The 22,871-nt window shown below is 47.8% G+C and overlaps 1 pseudogene; it reads left to right on the top strand.

Annotated features, from left to right (window-relative positions):
• The first annotated feature begins 5,623 nt into the window (after positions 1 to 5,623).
• Positions 5,624 to 22,871, top strand: part of LOC147117229 (uncharacterized) — a 189,917-nt pseudogene continuing 172,669 nt past the window's right edge.

Below are 22,871 nucleotides of genomic sequence, written 5' to 3'. Positions count from 1 at the left end.
GACTATCTTTAGATACCTCACCACTGAATGGTTGGATCTGACGCTCTCTGGGTACATACACATATGACTTGGTTGCCCCATTACCTAGAGTGGCAATAATTGCCATTGCTTGGTCATGGTTTTTTTTCAACTCTGAAATCTGTGCCTTGAGTTCATCTATCTGGTTGCCCTCACCCACACTAGAGGTATTGTCCTCACCATCCGAATTGTGAGCTCCACCCGCCTCCTCAGGAGGGTCTAACATTTTGACTCAGTTCACAAGTCCCTGACAGTCACTGAATGGGATGGCCGCTGCGACGATTCTTCTCCAATGGTGTCCCTCCTCGGTGCCTTGATGGGTCCTCTCCCAGATTGGTCCTGGCGCCCTCTGGATCCTGTCTGTCTGGTCTGGTCCTCCTTAGCAACCCCAGGCAGCACTCTCCGTCCGTCTCCAGGTCCACTTGGCACCACACCACTCTTCCCCCACTGCCGTATTTTATGTAACTTTCCCAAACCTGAGAAACTCCAAGTTAACAGACCCCACTCCTGGTACCAAAATGTGTAGCCTGGCGAAATGGAGCAGCACAGGACACGAACTTTCGTTTTTGGGGTTTTTTATTCTGTATTAATAACTTGGGTCTAGGTTTAGGATGAAATTGTAAATACATAAAACACAGTCGACAAAATACGGCAGTGGCTTGCCCAACTCTCCTCAGAGCACACCCCCCACGCTGCATCTAGAAAATGGAGGCTGTGAAGAAAGGGGAGGTTCCTTTGGCATCACATGGCCCTTCCCATAAACCTTTTCTCCTTTTTTTAAATTCTAAAGGGGAAAATGAACCGCGCCATCTAGTGGACTTAAATATTCACTGCATTTTCCCACTTGGCTACACATAAAAGGATGCAGGAAGGATTTTTAATTGATGTATGCTGCTATGGAATTTCTACTGCTCCGACAAATGAAGTAACTGGCTGCAGAGAGTGCCAGATTCTTGGAGAAATTTGGTGGCCTTTTCAATCTTGGAGGGAAACTTTCTGTTGTGCAAGAAAAAATTAAAGAAAAAGTAGATAAAAAGTAAAGAAACATAGAAACAGTGAAGAGAGAGAGAGAGAAGCATACATGGAAACAGCAAAGAAAGGCAGAAGGTATGTACAAGAAAAAACCAAATTAAAACAACCAAGAAAAACAAAATGAGTGGAGATAGTAAGTTGCAAATGTTATATTGCAATGTTAGATAAACACTTTCCTGTATGCACACGAGAGAACAAAGCATGAAAATAACTTCTTGTTTCTATTGGGCATGTTTGTGCTAATGTATATACAGAAAAATACATAGGATACAGGGGAAAGATTGATCATATAATGGGAGCACTATATTGGTTAAAATCTGACAGCAGGTTGTCTGCCTACCATCTTGCCTCCGGTATGGCACATGGTGCAGGGACAATGATTATAATGCAGATTGCTCTGAGTTTGTTGGAGTTACAATTGAAAGTGATCTGGTTTAAGAGAAAGAAAACTGGTGAATGGGAAACAATGTGAGGCAGCAACAGAGGTTATTTTTGTTGTAACTCAGTACTATTAGTGTATAACTTGAATTACTGCTCTTGAATAATTAATTTGGCCCTCTTGTAAAATTGAGGAGATATTTGGAGAAAGATTTACCATTATAAAAAGTGAGACACATTGTAAACCTATTTAAATAAATTGTGCTGTGTTATTTTTAAGAGTGAAACACACTAGATTACTGTATATGTACAAATCAAAAATGGCAGGCCTGAAATTATCCACGAAAGTAGCTGGTTTACAAACAATTGACATGGGGCCTTTCAGCATCAATGTTTTTTTTAGTTCATGAAACATTTACATTCCTGTGTTATATTTCCATTGTTATATAACTGCTTCCACCCTTCCTCTTTTGGCCACCAACACAGGGTGGTGTGGATTCTGGCCCTCCCTGTTACTGGTAAAGCTGCTCGGTCAATGTTCTGTTTCTTTGAGGCAGGACTGGTCCTGTTCGTTTTTCTTATTCTCCTTGATGGAGATTCCTGCCACTGGGAAGTGCTCCATCTGGTAACTCAGCCAAGACAGAACAGAACACACCCAATGAGAGGAATTGAATTTGGAATGGTAGTCGTGAATGTGATTTCAGCTCAAATCTTTTGAATAGGATCCCCAGAGCACTCTTAACTAAAACTACCAGGCAACCAAAGAAAAGGAAACATTTGGTGATACTGTTTTCTAAGTCCCTGGCAAACATAGTAATCGAGGATTGTTCCACAAGCCAGAGTGTGCCAGCGAGCATCGGAAAAAGACATTCAAAAATAAAGCCACGATAGAGCCCCCAAAGACTTTGAATGAAAACATGTAATATTCTTTTCAGCACAGAGGTTAATATAATATCAGCTGATAGTTCAGAGCCTACGTTTTATGGATACAAGTCACAATTGGAGCTTCTGATCTGTGTTGGGTGTACTGTACTGAAAGTTAATGAACAAGGTGCTCTAATTCCAACTCATTTCCCAGATACGTGGTATCACTAAATTTTACACAGTAACTTACTTTAGAAAATGACTTGACTTTTGTGTTTAAAAGAAAACGACAAGGCCTGTAGCAGTGACAATTAACAAAAGGTGGACAGACCCTTTGTATTTTGCTAGCATTTTCCATTTTAATTTCAGATCTCTGGTAATGGTAGTTCCCTCCCCCCACCTCTCTCTCTCTGTGGGCCTCTCCCATGAGATCACATCTTCTTAGGTACAGATATTTGCACATCCTTTTGTTTCTGATGAAGGATTAACTTGTCTTCTCTCTTTACAGATGCTGATAGACCTACATTTTATTTCTAGCAGTTTCTGTTGTTCATACAAAATTATATAAACTACCCTGCTGCTATCTGGAAAACAGGCACACTAGGGGGCAGCAACAGACAGGTACTATTTCTTAACACAAAAAAGAGGGAACAGTCGAAGTGTGTTTTTCCATGTATTTTGCCCACTATCCCTCCAATTTTTTTCTCCCTTTCCCAAAACTTTGACTCATACTCATACATGGTTTAATAACCCTGTAATGCATTGCCTGAAAGGGTGGTGGAAGCAGATTCAATAGTAACTTTCAAAAGGGAATTGTATATTTACTTGAGAAGGAAAGCTTTGCAGGGTTATGCGGAAAGAGCAGGGGAATGGGACTATTTGGATAGCTCTTTCAAAGAGCCAGCACATGCATGATGGGCCGAATGGCCTCCTCTGTGCTGTATCATTCTATGATTCTGTAAGTTCTGTCTGCACTTCAGTATCTCACAAAAGTGAAAATTCTTCATGTGTGAACTGAGTCAGTGAGTGTTAGCCAGCTATTCTGTCATAGAGGCATCGCAGTCAAGTGTGATCCTATTCTTACAGTTTCCAGCAGGAGTCACTGGAAAGCAATCAGAAGCAGTATCCTTGGCTCATTCTTCACTCCCTAGCCCAGGAGCACTGAAACTAATTGTATCGCCCTCAATGCTGGCCCAGTTGAGATCAGCTAACTCGGATCGAAACTGGGTCATTTCTGTTTTGTAATTGCTCAGTCTCCTGATTTTTATTTATATTTCTATTTATTTATCACAGTGTAAGAGTAGACTTTTTGCTTTGGGTTTACATTATATGTTATTTTTTAAATTGTTATTTTAACCATTGTGTAGAAATTCTGACCCTAATTAAAATGTAGCAAAGGTTTTGAATGAAACAAATTGCTCTTAAAGCTTAAGTGAATCCTATCATTAGGACCTCGTACATATTTTTGAAGTTATAGAACTACACTGCTGCTATCTGGAAACACAAATAATCCAAACCTAAACTGAAGCTGCCAGGGGGCAATGTGCAGCAAAATGGTCAATGCATTTATAAAGAAGCAGGTGTTTATGATTTTGTGGCATCTGATGCACAGAGGTGATCTTCACGGCCCCGCCCACACCTCCTGATGTTTTTGGTAATAGGATGTGCAAAAATAAGAAATAAAAATACTCCAGCTCAGTCAGACAGACCAAAAATTGTAATTTAATATATGGTTTAAAGACAAGGGGGTCGATTTTAACTCAGGTGCGGGGAATTGGCGGGTTCCCTGAATTTAGTGATTCCCACACGATTCTAAATGGGTCTGTGAGATTGATGCAATTTTCACTCAATTGGCCAATTGATTTCCAGTGTGTGGGAAGCCTTGGCAATTGAGTATTTCCAGTCAGAAAGTCGCAGAATATGACATCATCATTGCTGCTGCTTTTAAGGTCCACAGCAAGCCTTGCTTCCTCTGCAGGCTCCCAAACTTCACCATTAAGATGGCACAGGAGTCAGCAGGAGGGCCAGATCTGCCCCCAAATTTGATGAGGCTTCACTCCAGGCATTACTGGATGGTGCTAGGGCCCACAGGAAGGTCCTGTTCCCTTCTTCAGGGAGGAAGAGGCCTCCCAGTCAGACCAAGGCTGTGTGGCCACAGGTGGCAGGTCAAGTCAACTCCTTGGGGCTCACACGAAGAACGTGGCTTCAGTGCAGGAAAAGACTCCATGACCTTCTTCGCACTGGAAAAGTAAGTACTGTATGAAGTTTCCATCACCCTCAATCTGATCCCCATTGCCTTTCCTCACCAGCACTCAGCTTTAGCAATCTCTTCCTGCACATCCCACTAGACACTCACATCCATGCACACTTACCCATTCCCTCTCTCTCTATGCTCACATTCACATAACTATTCCACCATGCAGCCCTCACACTCCCTCTCACTCTGATGCTTTGAACACAACTGACAACACACAGGGAGGGCCCTTGGTCTTGCAACCTCACTCCATCTTTGTCTCCTTCTAAGTATCTATGCTATGCAATCTCTGCACTCACTCCTTCATTCTCACTCAACCTCCACTTGTTTCCCTCATTGCAGGAAAAGAGAGCTCACAACAGGAGAGAGCGAGCCAGGACAGGAGGAGGGCCGCCCTCATTAGCCCAGCTCACCCCCTGGGAGGAAGGCATCCTGGAGATTGCCGGGGCTGACTGAGATGTGGAAGTTGGGGAAAGACAGACAGGAGCATCCCCGCAAGCTGGTGACAGAATAGTTTTCCATCTCTCTCATTGGCATTGCATGAGTCGCTGATAATGATTCTGAAGCTACATCATATGGACTTATGATCATCTGCAAAATGCAATGTGCATGTAACCTTGGCATCACATCTCTAACTTTTTCCTTGACTCCCCCACAGGACCATCGAGAGCCCCCGTCCACAGTGTGCAGAAGGAAGAGCCTGAGCAGCCGGACTCCTCAGAGGAATCTGCAACCTCTGAGGGCGCAGCGTCAGCAGAAATAATCGCACCCAGCACCAGCGCAGACATTCACACCTCGGTGGGACCTTTGGAACATAGAGTAGAGTTGTCACCTGGTGTATCTCAGCTCACAAGTGAGCATCAGCAGGTTGTGGAGACAGGGACAGCAGTGGAGAGTCCTCGTCGGAGGGCGCAGGACTCTGCCAGCTCGGCTCAGCTGCATGTCGACCCTCTGCCTCTGGGTCCATCCGTAAGACCAGAGGTGATGGAACTCCATGCACAGATGCAGGAGTCTCTGGCAGGTTTTGTCTCCAGGGTCGCTGCGAGTGTGGAGCGAATGGAGGAGTCCATAGCGAACATGAGCAGAGCCTTGGTGAAGTCAGTGGCACATGAATGCATCAACACGGAAAGGATGGCTACCTACGTGCAAATGATTCCAGCCTCCATGGTAAGGCTGGCTACCTTAGAGGAGAGGATGGCTATGGTAGAGGAGAGGAGGGCAATGGTAGAGGAGAGGAGGGATACGGCCATGGAGGAGGTTAGTCGCCAGGGCATGGAAAACATGGTGAGTGTTCAGAATAGAATGACATCTCTTGAGGAGCGATGGGCATCTATTGAACAGAGAAACCAGACCTTCATGGAAGTCCTTCTGGGTAGGACTGCCATTGTAGATACGGGTCCCCATGGCCCCCCTGATGTGCAGCAAGCTGCTCTCAAGCCACTTGCAGGCACTGAGGGGGACCTGACCCATGAGAGGGAGGTTGGTGGCAGACCTCAAGGAAGTGGGGGCTCCTCTCCAAGCGCTCACACTTCCATGCCACTGCAGAGCCCTCGGTCAGAGCCCCGCCGGAGTCCACACCCAACGGAGACAGAGGTCCCTACCCCTGCACAGCCGCAGGAGCAGCAGACTGCTGGCGAGCCCGCACAGGCTTGCCACTCCAGAGTACGCCCGCCAAAGGTGTCGAGACAGGAGCAGCAGGAAAGTGAGCAAGGGGCCTCCACATCTGCTGAAGCCACAGGGGAACCACTACGTAGGAGCACACGTAAGAGGAAAATAAAGCATAAATAGCCACAAGGGTAGTCACTTGGGTGAAATGCTGTGTATTTTGTAAAAATGCCATCAGTTTGTTTTTCATAAAAATTCTGATGGCAACTTCTGCAGTTGTGGCGTGTGTCATTTCGCGAATGGGGTTGGAGGTCCTTTAATGCCAAGAGGGGAAGGTAAAAAGGCCTCCCATGCTTCTGGTAGATGCCTCAATTGAGGAAGCGCTGAGTGAGGGTGGCGAGAGGGGTCTCGCAGGAGGTCCCACTGGAGAAGTGTGTGAGGCTCCAACCTTCCACAGGTGTGGTTAGGCCTGGTAAAAGTTGCCCCAGACCTGAGACAACAAAGTCCTGCCACCTGCAATTGATGACTGATCAAATATCCTCTTTAATGTTGGACCTGCTGCTGATGGTCAGCAAGCCAATAGTGTTCACGCCAGGTTCCACAGGCGTGATCCCCACCAGGTGCGTTTTATGTGGGAAAAGGGTTAAACAGGCAAGCGCCTGATAAAATGGGATTATAAAGGCCAATCAGTGCTGTTTAAGGGCCCTAAAGACCAGTCCCGCCTGTTGCAGGCGGGACTGATTCAGGTCCATCAGACACACCTAGGTTAAAATGGCGTGGAGGCGGGAACCAAGCGGGGGGCGGGGGGGCGGGGGGGGTGGTCCCGACCCCCAGGTTTTGCGATTTTAACCCCCCACACGCCTAAAAGCCCGCCTGTTGGCTGCATTAAAATCGAGCCCAAGGACTGTCAGTAGATTACGTGCTTTGAGGAGCATGGAATCTGAAAGACAGTCAAAGTATACCTGTGTTTACAGTTATATCTGCAATGAGACTTACAGTCACCCTCAGTAGCAAACTAACCTCTACAACATTTACAATATTACAGACCTCAGACATTTGAGATACAGTGTTGCTGGTGAGGAACAGAAATACCAGAAAAGTGACTTTAGGTCATCAGACTATAATCCGCTGTCACCTGGAAACACACCAGGAGATCAAAGGCAGTATCAAAGCAAGTACCTGTTTACAGCCACATCGTAGAATTCTCATGCCAACATTAGGAATTTACACTGTCCACTTACCTTTGAAGGCAAGACTTAATGCTTTAATGTCATTATGAAGTAGGTGGCAAAACAAGGTTTACATTACTGTTGCAGTTTGTGTAGAAATGCTGTTCTCCACAATCAATACTCCTTGTCTATCCATTGTCCACAATCATTGCTCCTTGTCTATCCATTGTCCACAATCAATGTTCCTTCTCTATCCATTGTCCACAATCAATGCTCCTTCTCTATCCATTGTCCACAATCAATGTTCCTTCTCTATCCATTGTCCACAATCAATGTTCCTTCTCTATCCATTGTCCACACTCAATGCTCCTTCTCTATCCATTGTCCACAATCAATGCTCCTTCTCTATCCATTGTCCACAATCAATGTTCCTTCTCTATCCATTGTCCACAGTCAATGTTCCTTCTCTATCCATTGTCCACACTCAATGCTCCTTCTCTATCCATTGTCCACAATCAATGTTCCTTCTCTATCCATTGTCCACAATCAATGCTCCTTCTCTATCCATTGTCCACAATCAATGTTCCTTCTCTATCCATTGTCCACAATCAATGTTCCTTCTCTATCCATTGTCCACAATCAATGTTCCTTCTCTATCCATTGTCCACACTCAATGCTCCTTCTCTATCCATTGTCCACAATCAATGTTCCTTCTCTATCCATTGTCCTCAATCAATGCTCCTTCTCTATCCATTGTCCTCAATCAATGCTCCTTCTCTATCCATTGTCCACAATCAATGTTCCTTCTCTATCCATTGTCCACAGTCAATGTTCCTTCTCTATCCATTGTCCACAATCAATACTCCTTGTCTATCCATTGTCCACAATCAATGCTCCTTCTCTATCCATTGTCCACAGTCAATGTTCCTTCTCTATCCATTGTCCACAATCAATGCTCCTTCTCTATCCATTGTCCTCAATCAATGCTCCTTCTCTATCCATTGTCCACAATCAATGTTCCTTCTCTATCCATTGTCCACAATCAATGCTCCTTCTCTATCCATTGTCCACAATCAATGCTCCTTCTCTATCCATTGTCCACAGTCAATGCTCCTTCTCTATCCATTGTCCACAATCAATGCTCCTTCTCTATCCATTGTCCACAGTCAATGCTCCTTCTCTATCCATTGTCCATAATCAATGCTCCTTCTCTATCCATTGTCCACAATCAATGTTCTTTCTCCATCCATTGTCCATAATCAATGCTCCTTCTCTATCCATTGTCCACAATCAATGTTCTTTCTCCATCCATTGTCCATAATCAATGCTCCTTCTCTATCCATTGTCCACAATCAATGTTCCTTCTCTATCCATTGTCCACAATCAATGCTCCTTGTCTATCCATTGCCCACAATCAATGTTCCTTCTCTATCCATTGTCCACAATCAATGCTCCTTATCTATCCATTGTCCACAATCAATGTCCCTTCTCTATCCATTGCCCACAATCAATGATCCTTGTCTATCCATTGCCCACAATCAATGCTCCTTCTCTATCCATTGTCCACAGTCAATGCTCCTTGTCTATCCATTGCCCACAATCAATGCTCCTCGTTGCAACTGAAAACCCACTGGGCCATAAATATCAGTAATGTGCCAAATCACTAACAGAGTGAGATTTTTCACATCTGATTTTCCAGCTAGAAAGTCTTTAATCTATGGTCACGCAGCATATTTATTCCCATTGACAGTCCCTGTACCATTACTAATCATTTCAATTTCTCTTTCTCAATTGAACCATTTTTCCTTCTATCCTTCTTACAAATAAATTCAATATTGATTGATGATATTTTTCTGTCTATCCATTTAATTAATGTTAATACTTGTTAACCTTGTATTTCTACACTTTGATCCTGAGGACTCAGTGGGCAGATGTGCATGCATGTTATGACATTTAAAGACTCAGTTAAAAGATTCTGGAAAGATTTATAGCAGATCCTTTTTCTTGTTTATCAAAACTTTCCCAAATTTATAAGTGAATGTAACTGAGGTTAATAACATTTGACTGATGGAAAAAAGTATTAAAAATGAAAAATATCAGATTATCTCCACAAGCTGCTGGAGCCACATCTTTCAGATCACTGAGGACTTTGGAAAAAGGTACTTAAACAACAAGGGGACAACTTATTTAACTATAGAAACAATCTGCAAGGGTTTGGTAGCATTTTAGGTCTTGTCTTAGTTAACATTCAAAATATCCTGCAGCAGAGGTCATGGCTATTCAACTTTGGAACAATTGTCAGCCATTTATTAGGACAGCAGTTCGTGTCAGTGTGAGCCTGGGAAAGTGAAATCACCAAGTACATACTCAGATTTTCTGCAAATAAAGGTTAGTTGAACAATGGAACTCTCTGGAGTCAGTTAATGAGTTTTTCCCTTTCACTTTGAAAGTCCTTGAGCTCCCTCTGTGTTACAAGTGTGTAGGAAATGCAGTCCACATCTGTACAAAGTTATGTGGAGTCAGTGCAGGGCTAGCATATCGGGGAAATAAAGTCTAGGATTGTTATTTCTTCTCTCCAAAAGCGTATGTGTGTCCTGGCCAATATTTATCCCTCAACCAACATAACAAAAACAGATTATCTGGTCATTTTCACATTGCTATTTGTGGGAGCTTGCTGTGTGCAAATTGGCTGCTGCATTTTCAACAATGACTCCACTTCAAAAGTACTTCATTGGCTGTAAAGCGCTTTGAGACATCCGGTGACCGTGAAAGGCGCTATATACATTCAAGTCTTTCTTTCTTTCTATGTTTATCATTGAATTCATTTTTTGCACTATAAAATTAAAATTTTCAGACAATGATTTCCCTTCATAAAACACGGCCCCTGATATTAATGTAAGGGTGGGTTCCGAGTCTACACAAAACCCATCTGTCTCCATTTTGATCTCACCTTGTACTTCTATTTGCCCTTTCAATCTGATATATGTATTTTTTTATTTCTGTGAGGCTGTTACCAGTGTAGCTTTGTATTGACTCCTGTGGCCACCAAGAGTACAAGGTCAAAACAAACACTGACTACCAGGAGCATATTGTGCCCAATAGTGTGTGTCTGTAACAATAACCCACCATTTTGTTTTAGAGGAAGAGATTCTGATTTTTGCCATCTTGCCAAACTTATGATTACTCAATTCAAAGGAGCCATGGAATACCTGATTCTGAGCTTATAGTCGATAATGCAACTTTGCTTTCTGACTGCATGCCCACAAGTTGCATCTCCTGACCTAACATTGCAGTATAATTGGGGGTAAAAATTTATCTTGGGTGGGAATACAAAATGGACGGTATCGCATTGGCCAACTATTATGCATGCCACCCTATATTCAGTCCCATTGCAGTCAGTGGAATTCACTATCAGGCAGAGCGTATAACAGGCGTCCAGTGCGGTACCACCCGTTTTGTGCGAGTGCCCAAGATGAATTTCTACCCCTTGATGTCGAATTTTTAGACTACATCAGAGATAAGTGAAAAATTGCTTTTAATCAGTATTATTATGAGCCAAATTTAGTCATCTAAACTGATAAATATCAATACAGCGGATATTTAAGTTTGATTTTCAAAGAATACTTGCTTCAGGAATTGTAAAAAAAAATCAACTTTTTGGCTATTGATTTCTTAGTAATGGTTGAGATTATATTGTGACATTACTTTGTGCTGCTTGAAGATTGTGGAGCAGGTGTTATTTTTTTTAAATTCATTCATGGGATGTGGGCGTTGCTGGCAGGGCCAGCATTTATTGCCCATCCCTAGCTGCCCTTGAGAAGGTGGTGGTGAGTCAGGATGCTGTGTGACTTGGAGGGGAACTTGGAGGTGGTGGTGTTCCCAAGCGCCTGCTGCCCTTGTCCTTCTAGGTGGAAGAGGTCGCGGGTTTGGGAGGTGATGCCGAAGAAGCCTTGGCAAGTTGCTGCAGTGCATCTTGTAGATTGTATACACTGCAGCCACTGTACGCCGGTGGTGGAGGGAGTGAATGCTTAAGGTGGTGGATGGGGTGCCAATCAAGCAGGCTGCTTTGTCCTGGATGGTGTCGAGCTTCTTGTAAAGTCTGTGGGTTGTATAGCGAAGTAATACACAGACTACAAGAGTAACTTAAACAGGACTTTACTATTCGAAGGTCAGGGCGAATCTGCCCAATAAATTCTGCCACAGCACTTATATACCGGTGTGGGCACCGTCGGTATTACAGTATACAGCAGCCAGGATAAAGTAGTGCCACACCTAAAATAGTTCTCTTAAAGGTGGACGGTTACATACAATAGTTCTCTTAAAGGTAGAACAGTTACATACACTACAATCCTCCCTTTTTAGCTTACAACATACTTATTCCCCATTAACATAACATCATAACATATCCAACTTCATGTTACAACAGTTCACAGAGGTAGTCTCTGCGGAAACAGTTCACAGATTCAGTCTCTGCGGGAAACAGTTCACAGATTCAGTCTCTGATCTTCTTGACTCGGTCCGGACCACGCCTCCGTGGTGTAGTCGGGTCACCTTGCTAGAGGGACTCATCCCATAGTCCTTCCCTAGACTTAACAGCTTTACTTCCATCACTTCTGAACCAGCATTGCTGACTTTTTAAAACAAACAAAAAACAGTTGGATTGCCTTGGGAAATTTTCCTACTTTCCAACTGATTTGGCTCCGTTCGGGGGACCACGTGTGTGATCGGGTAGAGGTAATAATGGTTCAGATGGTTATCATCTTCTGCTTCGTCTTTTCCTTTTTTGCTTCTTGGAGACTCTCGGGGCTCCATTGTCAGCTGCCAGCTGTAACGCCACCATCTCCCTATGTTCCTTAGACTTTAAGTGATTCATCCTGATTTCGGCACTTTGGGAGTTCTCGGCACAAGCTGGGCAGACCAGGTCCTCGTAATATTCAGTGTCACTCAACAGATCATGGTAATATTCGGTGTCGTCCTGAGCTAGGCCAGCGAGAGGGTCTTCTATTTCCTCCTTACCCAGCTGGACGTTAGCCGACTTTTGTTCCAAATCCCGACATCTGTCCTGAAGAGACTTAATCATGCGTTCAGATTCATCCCGCCTTTTCTGGGCTTCCTGCAAGTCTTTTACTAATGACCTCATTTGTGATTTCAATACTTCAACTTCATTCGGAGATTGATTGATCGGACTATTCAATCCCTCTACTGAAGTAGCTGTTTCAGTATTCTGTTGTTCTACATTGCCGTGCGTCAGCGTACTTTTGGCATCCAAGGGCTGTTCTGCTGCAGACTTCTCAGTCTGGGTTGCCACCTCAGCTCTTCCAATGACTTTTGAGAGCTCCCTTCCCTTTGAAGATTGAGGCTCGTATTTAAGTTTTTCCCATTTTAGAGTTTTATCCCTCAGCATATGAATGAGTTGGCTGACTGTTAACTCTTCTGCCATCATCCCTTTTCCATTAACTACAGGGCTGTTTATAACCTTGCCCTGGAGGAGTTGGCTGACTGTTAACTCTTCTGTCCTCATCCCTTTTCCATTAGCTGCAGGGCTGTTTAGAACCTTGTCCTGGGCTCCTTTGCTGCTTCTACTTCGCCATGATCCGCAGCCCCCATCATTCGAATTTCCACAAATGAATCGTCCGGTGATGCTGCACCCAACTTCAGTAGGAGCTCGGAAGTCATGTCGACCAACTCAGCTTTTTCTGCCTGCAACCTGCTAACCAGCGCCTTCAGTTGCGGCACATCTTATTCCACCGGATTGGAGCACGCCCCTTCAGAAGCCGAATCAGCTTTGATTCGTTTGGCCTCCTCGTGCAGACGGTTTGTGTGCTCCTGCTCCCTTTTCTTCCCCAGCTGCTTCTGTTGTCTTTCCAGATTCTCCCATTCGGTATCATAGAACTTTTTCATTGCTTTCATCTCTTGCTCGAGACGGCAATTCAGTTGTTCTAATTGCTGTCGTAATCTGAAATAAGTTTGCGTTCAAGCTCGATGTTCCTCAGTAATATATATGTCTGTAACTTGAACAGACTCAGAATTCTCTGTCAAGCTATGTTGTTGTTGTTCAGAGGAATTCTGTTCTGAAACTTTGTTCTCCTCTGGAGCATAAGCCTTTATGCCCACATTCGTTCTACCAACCTTAGTCAGCAAGTTCATTTTAGACTTGTCTTTCATGCTTGGGCTGGTCTTATCGTCATCCGTTTCAGAGTCTGAGCTGATTGTCTGCCCCGAGTCCTCACTCGTTATTGCTTTGAGGTAGTGCCATTCCATGTCTATTTTCTTGATCCACTCCTGTCCTAGAAGTGGTGGTCCTCCCTCAGGTAGTACGTATAAGTCCATTTCGGGGTGTTCTTTGCCCCTGTCTCTCACCTTGACTCTTATCTTTCCCATGGGGTATACTTTATGCCCCGTGTATGTCTGCAATACGAACTTGGTATCTCTCAAGGGTATATGTGAGAATAGCCGGTTGTAATCCCTTCGATTTATGACTGATAGGGCTGATCCAGTGTCCAATTCCATTCTCACTTGGACTCCGGCTATTTTTAGCATGACCCAGATAGTTTGTAGGTCAGCTTCCTTACTCACATTGTGAATTCTCAGACTACCCAGTTCCTGGCCGCTTGGGTCTGAATCCGAATTCTGTTCATCTGAACTCTTCTCAGCCACCTTGTGTACTTTGTTGTACTTTTCCTGTGATGGCTTTTTTTTTTGGTTGTTGGTCTTCTTCCCTGACCGGCATACTTTGGCTATGTGACCCAGTTTGCCACATTTCCTACAGTCCTGGTTTTTAAACCAGCATTGGTTCTGGTCGTGTGTTGTCTTCCCACAACGATAACATTTCGTTGCACCCGAAGTAATTTGATCCACACTGAGGACCGCTGCCTTCAGCTGCATTTCCGCAGTTCCTTTCGCTGCGGCTTTGTGTGATGCTGCAATAAGGACAGCCCTATCCAGTGTAAGGTCGTTCTCTTCGAGCAGTCGCTTTTGCGTTCCTTCCTTCGACAACCCGCACACGAACTTGTCTCGCAATGCCTCTGTCAGATTTCCTCCAAACTGGCAGTATTTCGCTAGCCTACGCAGTTCGACCAAGTATTCCGCGTTGCTTTCCTCTTCCCGTTGCGTTCTCGCATAAAATTTGAATCGTTCCACCAACATCAGCGGTGTGGGGTTCAAGTGATCCTTCAGAACAGCAACAATATTATCGAAGGTTTGATCCGCCGGTTTAACTGGTGCTAGAAGATGCTTCAATAGCCCGTATGTCTTCGCCCCCATCGAGTTTAGCAAGGTTATAGCTTTATCATCATCCTCTATTTTATTGGCCTCACAATATATCTCAATGCGTTCTACATATGTGGCCCAATCTTCTACTTCGGAATCGAAATCGTTGATGTTACCACGCTTAGGCATCTTCACCTCCCTGATAAACAACAACGAAATATTTCTTTAACTCTTTTTTTTTCCAAGATGGCGGTTTCCCCGCGCTTATCTTCTTTCCCTGCCCCTTTCAAAATGGCGGTTCCCGCTTCTGTCTTTTTCTCCGCCTACTGGCGGCTTCCCGCGGTTTCCCGCGCTTATCTTCTTTCCCCGCCCACTTTCAAGATGGCGGTTCCCGCTTTCTTCCCCTGGCGGGAGGGGTAAGCTTTTCCCTCGGGCGACGGCCGCTGGCTTTCGGGGTTCGCAGCCTGCTCTTCGGCTTCAGCGCGTTCCCTTCTCTCGGCCGGGCAACCGGCTCTGGGTAGAACCCATTGACGGCGAACGGTCTCAGCCGCTGGCTGGATCTCGCTCAGTCTCCCTCGCTCGGGCTCTGTCTCTCCCGCTCGTGCGGCTCTCGCTCGCTCTCTCTCGGGCTCTGTCTCTCCCGTTTGCGCGGCTCTCGCTCGGGCTCTGTCTCTCCCGCTTGCGCGGCTCTCAATCGCGCCTCCCAGCCCTCTCGCAGACCGGTGCTTCCCTCCCCGGCTGCGGCTGAGTTCTCCGCGATTTATTTATTTTATCTCTTCCCGTGCCTTACGATCCCGGTCGCAGCGCTTTGTGGCCTCGGTCACTGTCCGACCTTTTTCACCCAATCGCTCCTCCCAGCCTCTCGCAGTCCGGTGCTTCCTCCCCGGCTGCGGCTGCGTTCTCCGCGGTTTATTTATTTTTATCTCTTCCCGCGCCTTACGATCCGGTCGCAGCGCTTCGTGGCCTCAGTCACTGTCTGGCCTTTTTCACCCCAATCGCGCCTCCCAGCTTCTCGCAGTCCGGTGCTTTCCTCCCCGGCTGTGGCTGAGTTCTCCGTGGCTTATTTATGTTTATATCTTCCCGCGTCTTACGATCCCGGTCGCAGCGCCTCGTGGTCGTGGTATTTGTCCGGCCTTTTTCGCCGTCGCGGTCTAGTCGTCTCACGACGCTCCCCAGCCCGCTTGTACCGCGGCTTCTGCTCCATGCTGCCCCAGTCTCAGCGCCTCTGGGCCCGACTTCTGTCCGGCTCCTTTCCCCCTCGACCGTGGTCGAGTGCACCGCCCTTATCCTCCGTTTATTTGTTTCTATTTTCCCTTTACTCACAGTCACCGTGGCCGACTTGCTTCTCGTGTTGATCGGCTCACTCACCACCGTGGCAGAAGGGACAATCCATGCCTGTTGCTGATGGAAGACTTCGTGTTTGAAATCTTCCTCCTTTCTTGGTCTGCAGACTCGAGTTTTCTCTCAGCAAAACGACGAGGGCGGGTGCCTCTTCTCGACGCTCGCTTACTTCTTCAGAAGTATTGTTGCCGCAGGGTAAGATCGAACTCGTCGCCACTGTAAAGTCTGTGGGTTGTATAGCGAAGTAATACACAGACTACAAGAGTAACTTAAACAGGACTTTACTATTCGAAGGCCAGGGCGAATCTGCCCAATAAATTCTGCCACAGCACTTATATACCGGTGTGGTCACCGTCGGTATTACAGTATACAGCAGCCAGGATAAAGTAGTGCCACACCTAAAATAGTTCTCTTAAAGGTGGACGGTTACATACAATAGTTCTCTTAAAGGTAGAACAGTTACATACAGTACACTTCTTGAGTGTTGTTGGAGCTGCACTCATCCAGGCATGTGGAGAATATTCCATCACACTCCTTGTTACTTGGGCCTTGTAGATGGTGGAAAGGCTTTGGGGAGTCAGGAGGTGAGACACTCGCCGCAGAATACCTAGCCTCTGACCTGCTCTTGTTGCCACAGTATTTATGTGGCTTGTCCAGTTAAGTTTCTGGTCAATGGTGACTCCCAGGATGTTGATGGTGAGGGATTCGGCGATGGTAATGCTGTTGAATGTCAAGGGGCTGTGATTAGACTCTTGTTTGTTGGAGATAGTCATTGCCTGGCACTTGGCACAGTTTTGGTCGCCTTATCTGAGGAAGGATGTGATATGCCTATCAATTAGTCCAATAAAAGGCGACGAGTTAAGAACGTAACTGAAGGTTTATATTGGCTAAATAACAGAGCCCACCCTCGTGGGTGATCCGATCCAACAGGGAGGAATACTAGCCAGTCAGCTACCTTTATACCTGGGCAGGTAATGGGCGGAGTCGGAGGTGGTCAGCCCAGGTATAACAGTGCGACAAGAGGCGACCTCGTGTAGTGATGTGACAGTGAGAACAGTGAGAACAATATACAGTGATAACTATAACAGTGGTTTACCACATTCACCCCTTGTTTAGATTAGAGTCCGGCGGAGTGAAGTGTATTACCAGCTCTGGTATGTCAGTCTGTCCGGAGGCTTCGTTAGCCTCTCCGATCGTCGCAGCGGCGGTGTTACATTATCCGGTGTTAAAGCTGGTGTCTGCGTAGTCGGCAAAGGCTCGTGGGGTTCCGGCATGCCGTCTACCTCGGCTGGACTCGGGGGGTTGGGAGGGGGGGGTGAGGGTGCGAGGTCTCGTAAGGAGACAGTGTCCTCCCGTCCGTCTGGGTAAGCCACATAGGCGTACTGGGGGTTGGCGTGCAGGAGGTTCACCTTCTCGACCAGGGGGTCCGTTTTATGGGCCCTCACGTGCTTTCGCAGCAAGACGGGTCCCGGAGAGGTCAGCCAGGTTGGTAGGGTGGTTCCCGTAGTCGACTTCCTGGGGAAGACAAACATTCGAGCATGGGGGGTGGTGTTAATGGCAGTGCAAAGTAGTGACCGGATGGAGTGCAGCGCAATCGGGAGGACCTCTTGCCAGCGGGAGGTTGGGAGGCCCTTAGACTTTAAGGCTAAGAGGGTGGCCTTCCATACCGTCGCGTTCTCTCTTTCCACCTGGCCGTTCCCTCGGGGGTTGTAGCTGGTGGTCCTGCTTGCTGCAATACCCCTCTCCAATAGGAACTGACGGAGTTCCTCGCTCATGAAGGAGGCGCCCCGGTCACTATGTATATAGTTCGGGAACCCGAACAAGGCGAAGAGTTTGTTCAGGCATTTAATGACCGTGTTACTGGTCATGTCTGGGCAGGGGAAGGCAAAGGGGAAACGGGAGTACTCATCAACGATGTTGAGGAAGTACACATTACGGTCGGATGACGGTAGGGGCCCCTTGAAGTCGATGCTCAGACGCTCGAAGGGGCGGGTGGCCTTGATCAGGCTTGCTCTGTCCGGCTTATAGAAGTGCGGTTTGCACTCAGCACAGATCTGGCAGTTCCTGGTCATGGTCCTGACCTCCTCGATGGAGTATGGCAGGTTGCGGGCCTTAATGAAATGGTAGAGTCTGGTGACTCCGGGGTGGCAGAGGTCATTGTGGAGGGTCTGAAGTCTATCACTTTGCGCGCTGGCGCATGTAATGCGTGAAAGAGCATCAGGGGGGTCGTTCAGTTTACCGGGCCGGTACAAGATCTCATAATCATAGGTGGAAAGCTCGATTCTCCACCTCAAGATTTTGTCGTTCTTGATCTTGCCCCTCAGCTTGTTATTAAACATGAAGGCAACCGAGCGTTGGTCGGTGAGGAGGGTAAATCGTTTGCCTGCCAAGTAGTGCCTCCAGCGCCGTACTGCCTCCACAATTGCCTGGGCTTCCTTCTCGACCGACGAGTGTCGGGTCTCGGGGCCCTGTAGGGTCCTTGAGAAGAAGGCTACCGGCCTACCCTCCTGGTTAAGGGTAGCGGCTAGGGCGAAGTCGGATGCATCGCTCTCCACTTGGAAGGGGATTGACTCATCCACTGCGTGCATTGTAGCCTTGGCTATGTCTCCCTTAATGAGGGAGAAGGCCGCGCACGCCTCTTCCGTGAGGGGGAAGGATGTGGTTTTCAGGAGGGGTCTGGCTTTGTCCGCATAATTGGGTACCCATTGGGCATAGTAGGCGAAAAGCCCCAGGGTTCTCCTAAGTGCTTTTGGACAGTGGGGGAGGGGTAGCTCCATGAGGGGGCGCATTCTTTCGGGGTCGGGGCCGATGACTCCGTTCTCTACTACACAGCCAAGGATGGCAAGGCGCGCTGTGTTAAACACGCATTTCTCCTTATTGTAGGTGAGGTTCAGCCGTTGGGCCGTACGGAGGAATTTCTCCAGATTCACGTCATGGTCCTGCCGGTTGCGGCCGCAGATGGTGACGTTATCGAGATAGGGGAAAGTGGCCTGTAGTCCGTTCTGGTCAACCATCCGGTCCATCTCCCGTTGGAAAACCGAGACCCCGTTGGTGACACCAAAGGGGACCCTAAGGAATTGGTAGAGGCGGCCATTCGCCTCGAAGGCGGTGTACTGGCTGTCCTCCGGGCTGATGGGGAGTTGGTGGTAGGCCGACTTGAGGTCGATGGTCGAGAATACGCGGTATTGTGCAATCTCATTGACCATGTCCGATATGCGGGGGAGGGGGTATGCGTCCAGCTGGGTGTATCTGTTTATGGTCTGGCTGTAGTCGATAACCAGGCGATTTTTGTCGCCGGTCTTGACTACCACCACCTGGGCACGCCAGGGGCTGCTGCTCCCCTCAATAATGCCCTCTTTCAGGAGTCGCTGCACCTCAGAGCTAATGAAGGCTCTGTCCCCAGCGCTGTACCGCCTGCTCTTAGTAGCGACAGGTTTGCAGTCGGGGGTGAGGTTAGCGAACAGGGAAGGTGGCGGTACCTTGAGGGTGGATAGGCTGCAGGTGTTACGCGGTGGGCGGTTTAACTTTCGCTGGTTGTTGACTGTGAGTGGGGGGAGGGGTCCACCGTATGCTAGGGTTACACTTTGGAGGTGGGATTGGAAGTCCAGCCCTAGTATGACGGCAGCGCACAGCTGGGGGAGTACGAGGAGTTTAAAATTTTTATACTCTGTCCCTTTAACCGACAATGTCACGACACAGTAGCCGCTGATGTCTGTGGCGTGCGACCTCGATGCCATCGAGATGCGGCTGCGCGTTGGCAGGACGGGGAGGGAGTAGTGGCTCACCGTGTCTGGGTGGATGAAGCTCTCCGTGCTTCCGCTGTCGAACAGGCAGGTCGTGGCGTGGCCGTTGACTTTGATGTCCATCATTGAGCTGGCCAGGTGGTGCGGGCGGGCTTGATCCAGGGTCACGGAAGCTAGGGTGTAGATGAGCGCGTCGTTGTCATGACAAGATGGCGGCGAAGATGGCGGCCCCCGTAGTTCACATGAGGCTCTGTTTAAATCGTTTGCCCCGCACAAAGATGGCCGCCCCTGCTGTTCCCATGAGGCTCTGCAGGCTTCGGCTGCCCCGCACAAAGATGGCCGCCCCTGGTTTTCCCATGAGGCTCTGCAGGCTTCGGCTGCCCCGCACAAAGATGGCCGCCCCCGGTTTTCCCATGAGGCTCTGCAGGCTTCGGCTGCCCCGCACAAAGATGGCCGCCCCCAGGGTTCGCATGAGGCACTGCTGGCTTCTGAGGATTTGCTTCTGCAGGCCTTGGAGAAGTGGCCTTTCTTGAGGCAGGTTTTGCAGGTCGAGTTTTTGGCTGGGCAGCGCGACCTCGGATGCTTCTCCTGGCCGCAAAAGAAGCAGCCAGCGGCCCGATCGGGGTTGCCTGATGTCGGGGCCGGTACCGGGGCTAGCGGGCCCGGTCGGATCCGTGATGCAGACGCTGAGGTAGGTCCCGGGGGCAGCGCTGTGAAGGGTGGTGGGGTGGGGGTCGGGCCCGAGTCCCAGGGTCGCGAATAGTACCTGGCAAACGCTTCCTGGTCTTGCTGGGTGGCCTCTAGGGTGAGGGCGAGGGCTTCGGCCTTGTCCAGGTCTATGTCCTTAGCTTCAAGCAGTCTTTGCCGTGTGTAGTCGGAACGTAGGCCTCTCACCAAGGCGTCGCGGACATTGTCTTCCATGTTCGCAGTAGCCGTCACCGCTTTAAAGTCACAGTTCCTGCCGAGTTGTCTCAGCGCTCGTGAAAATTCAGCTATCGATTCTCCTGGCTGTTGCTGGCGAGATCTTAAGAGATGCCTAGTGTACATGTAGTTTACCGGGCTCCGGTACTGCTGTTTCAGTAGGTTGATGGCGTCGTCGTACGTAGTCATGTCCTGGATGAGTGTATATACTCTCGGGCTCGCTTGGGCTTTCAGGACTCTTAGTTTGGATCTCTGAGGGACGACGGCTTCCTCCAGGTACGATTCGAAGCAGTCCAGCCAGTGTTTGAAGTCGTTGGCTGAGTTTGGTGCCTGTGGGTTTAGATCCAGGTATGGTGGTTTCAAGGCTTGCAGCCAAGCCGGCTGGTGTGGCCCGTTGTCTGGAGGCTGCTGTTGCTGTGCTGCTGGGTGAGCTCCTTGCTGTTGCTGTTCATTATCAGACATCTTTAAAATTTAGCCAATAAAATTGATATGCCTATCAATTAGTCCAATAAAAGGCGACGAGTTAAGAACGTAACTGAAGGTTTTTATTGGCTAAATAACAGAGCCCACCCTCGTGGGTGATCCGATCCAACAGGGAGGAATACTAGCCAGTCAGCTACCTTTATACCTGGGCAGGTAATGGGCGGAGTTGGAGGTGGTCAGCCCAGGTATAACAGTGCGACAAGAGGCGACCTCGTGTAGTGATGTGACAGTGAGAACAGTGAGAACAATATACAGTGATAACTATAACAGTGGTTTACCACAGGATGTTCTTGCCATGGAGGGAGTGCAGCGAAGATTCACCAGACTGATACCTGGGATGACAGGAATGATGTATGAGGAGAGATTGGGTCGATTGGGCTTATATTCGCTGGAGTTTAGAAGAATGAGAGGGGATCTCATTGAAACATAAAATTCTAACAGGACTAGACAGACTAGATGCAGGAAGGGTGTTCCTGATGGCGGGGGAGTCCAGAACCAGGGGTCACAGTCTAAAGATAAGGGGTAAGCCAGTTAGGACAGAGATGAGGAGGAATTTCTTCACCCAGAGAGTGGTGAACCTGTGGAATTCTCTACCACAGAAGGCAGTAGAGGCCAATTCATTAAATATATTCAAGAAGGAGTTAGATATATTTCTTAAGGCTAAAGGGATCAAGGGATATGGGGAGAAAGCAGGGACAGGGTACTGAATTTGGATGATCAGCCATGATCTCATTAAATGGTGGAGCAGGCTCGAGGGGCCGAATGGCCTACTCCTGCTCCTATCTTCTATGTTTCTATGAATGTTACCTGCCACTTATCAGCCCAAGCCTGTATGTCGGACAGGTCTTGCTGCATGCGGTCATAGACTGCTTCATTATCTGAGGAGTTGTGAATGGCACTAAACACTGCAGTCATCAGCGAACATCCCCATTTCTGACCTTATGTTGGAGGGAAGGTCATTGAGGAAGCAGCTGAAGATGGTTGGGCCTAGGATACTGCTCTGAGGAACTCCTGTAGCAATGTCCTGGGGCTGTGATGATTGACCTTCAACCACCACAACCATCTTCCTTTGTGCTAGGTATGACTCCATCCAGTGGAGAGATTCCCCCCCCCCCCCCCGATTCCCATTGACTTCAGTTTTACTAGGGCTCCTTCATGCCACACTTGGTCAAATGCTGCCTTGATGTCAAGGGCAGTCGCTCTCACCTCACCTCTGGAATTCAGCTCCTTTGTCCATGTTTGGACCAAGGCTGTAATGAGGTCGGGAGCCGAGTGGTCTTGGCGGAACCCAAACTGGGAATCAGTGAGCAAGTTATTGGTGAGTAAGTGCCGCTTGATAGCACTGTCAATGACACCTTCCATCACTTTGCTGATGATTGAGAGTAGACTGATGGGGCGGTAATTGGCCGTATAGGATTTGTCCTGCTTTTTGTGGACAGGACATACCTGGGCAGTTTTCCACATTGTTGAATAGATGCCAGTGTTGTTGCTGCACTGGAACAGCTTGGCTAGAGGTACGGCTAGTTCTGGGGTACAAGTCTTCAGCCCGACAGCCAGGATGTTGTCAGGGCCCATAGCCTTTGCTGTATCCAGTGCGCTCAGCCATTTCTTGATATCACGTGGAGTGAATCGAATTGGTTGAAGACTGGCTTCTGTGATGGTGAGGACCTTAGGAGGAGGCCGATATGGATCATCCACTCAGCACTTCTGGCTGAAGATAGTTACAAACGTTTCAGCCTTGTCTTTTGCACTCATGTGCTGGGCTCCACCATCATTGAGGATGGGGATATTCATGGAGCCTCCCCCTCCCATTAGTTGTTTCATGGTCCACCCCCATTCACGACTGGATGTGGC

Source organism: Somniosus microcephalus, chromosome 5 (genome assembly GCF_052327205.1).
Source record: "Somniosus microcephalus isolate GS21.2 chromosome 5, FLI_Smic_1.0, whole genome shotgun sequence".
Lineage (NCBI taxonomy): Eukaryota > Metazoa > Chordata > Chondrichthyes > Squaliformes > Somniosidae > Somniosus > Somniosus microcephalus.
This window is presented reverse-complemented; position numbering and strand designations above follow the sequence as displayed.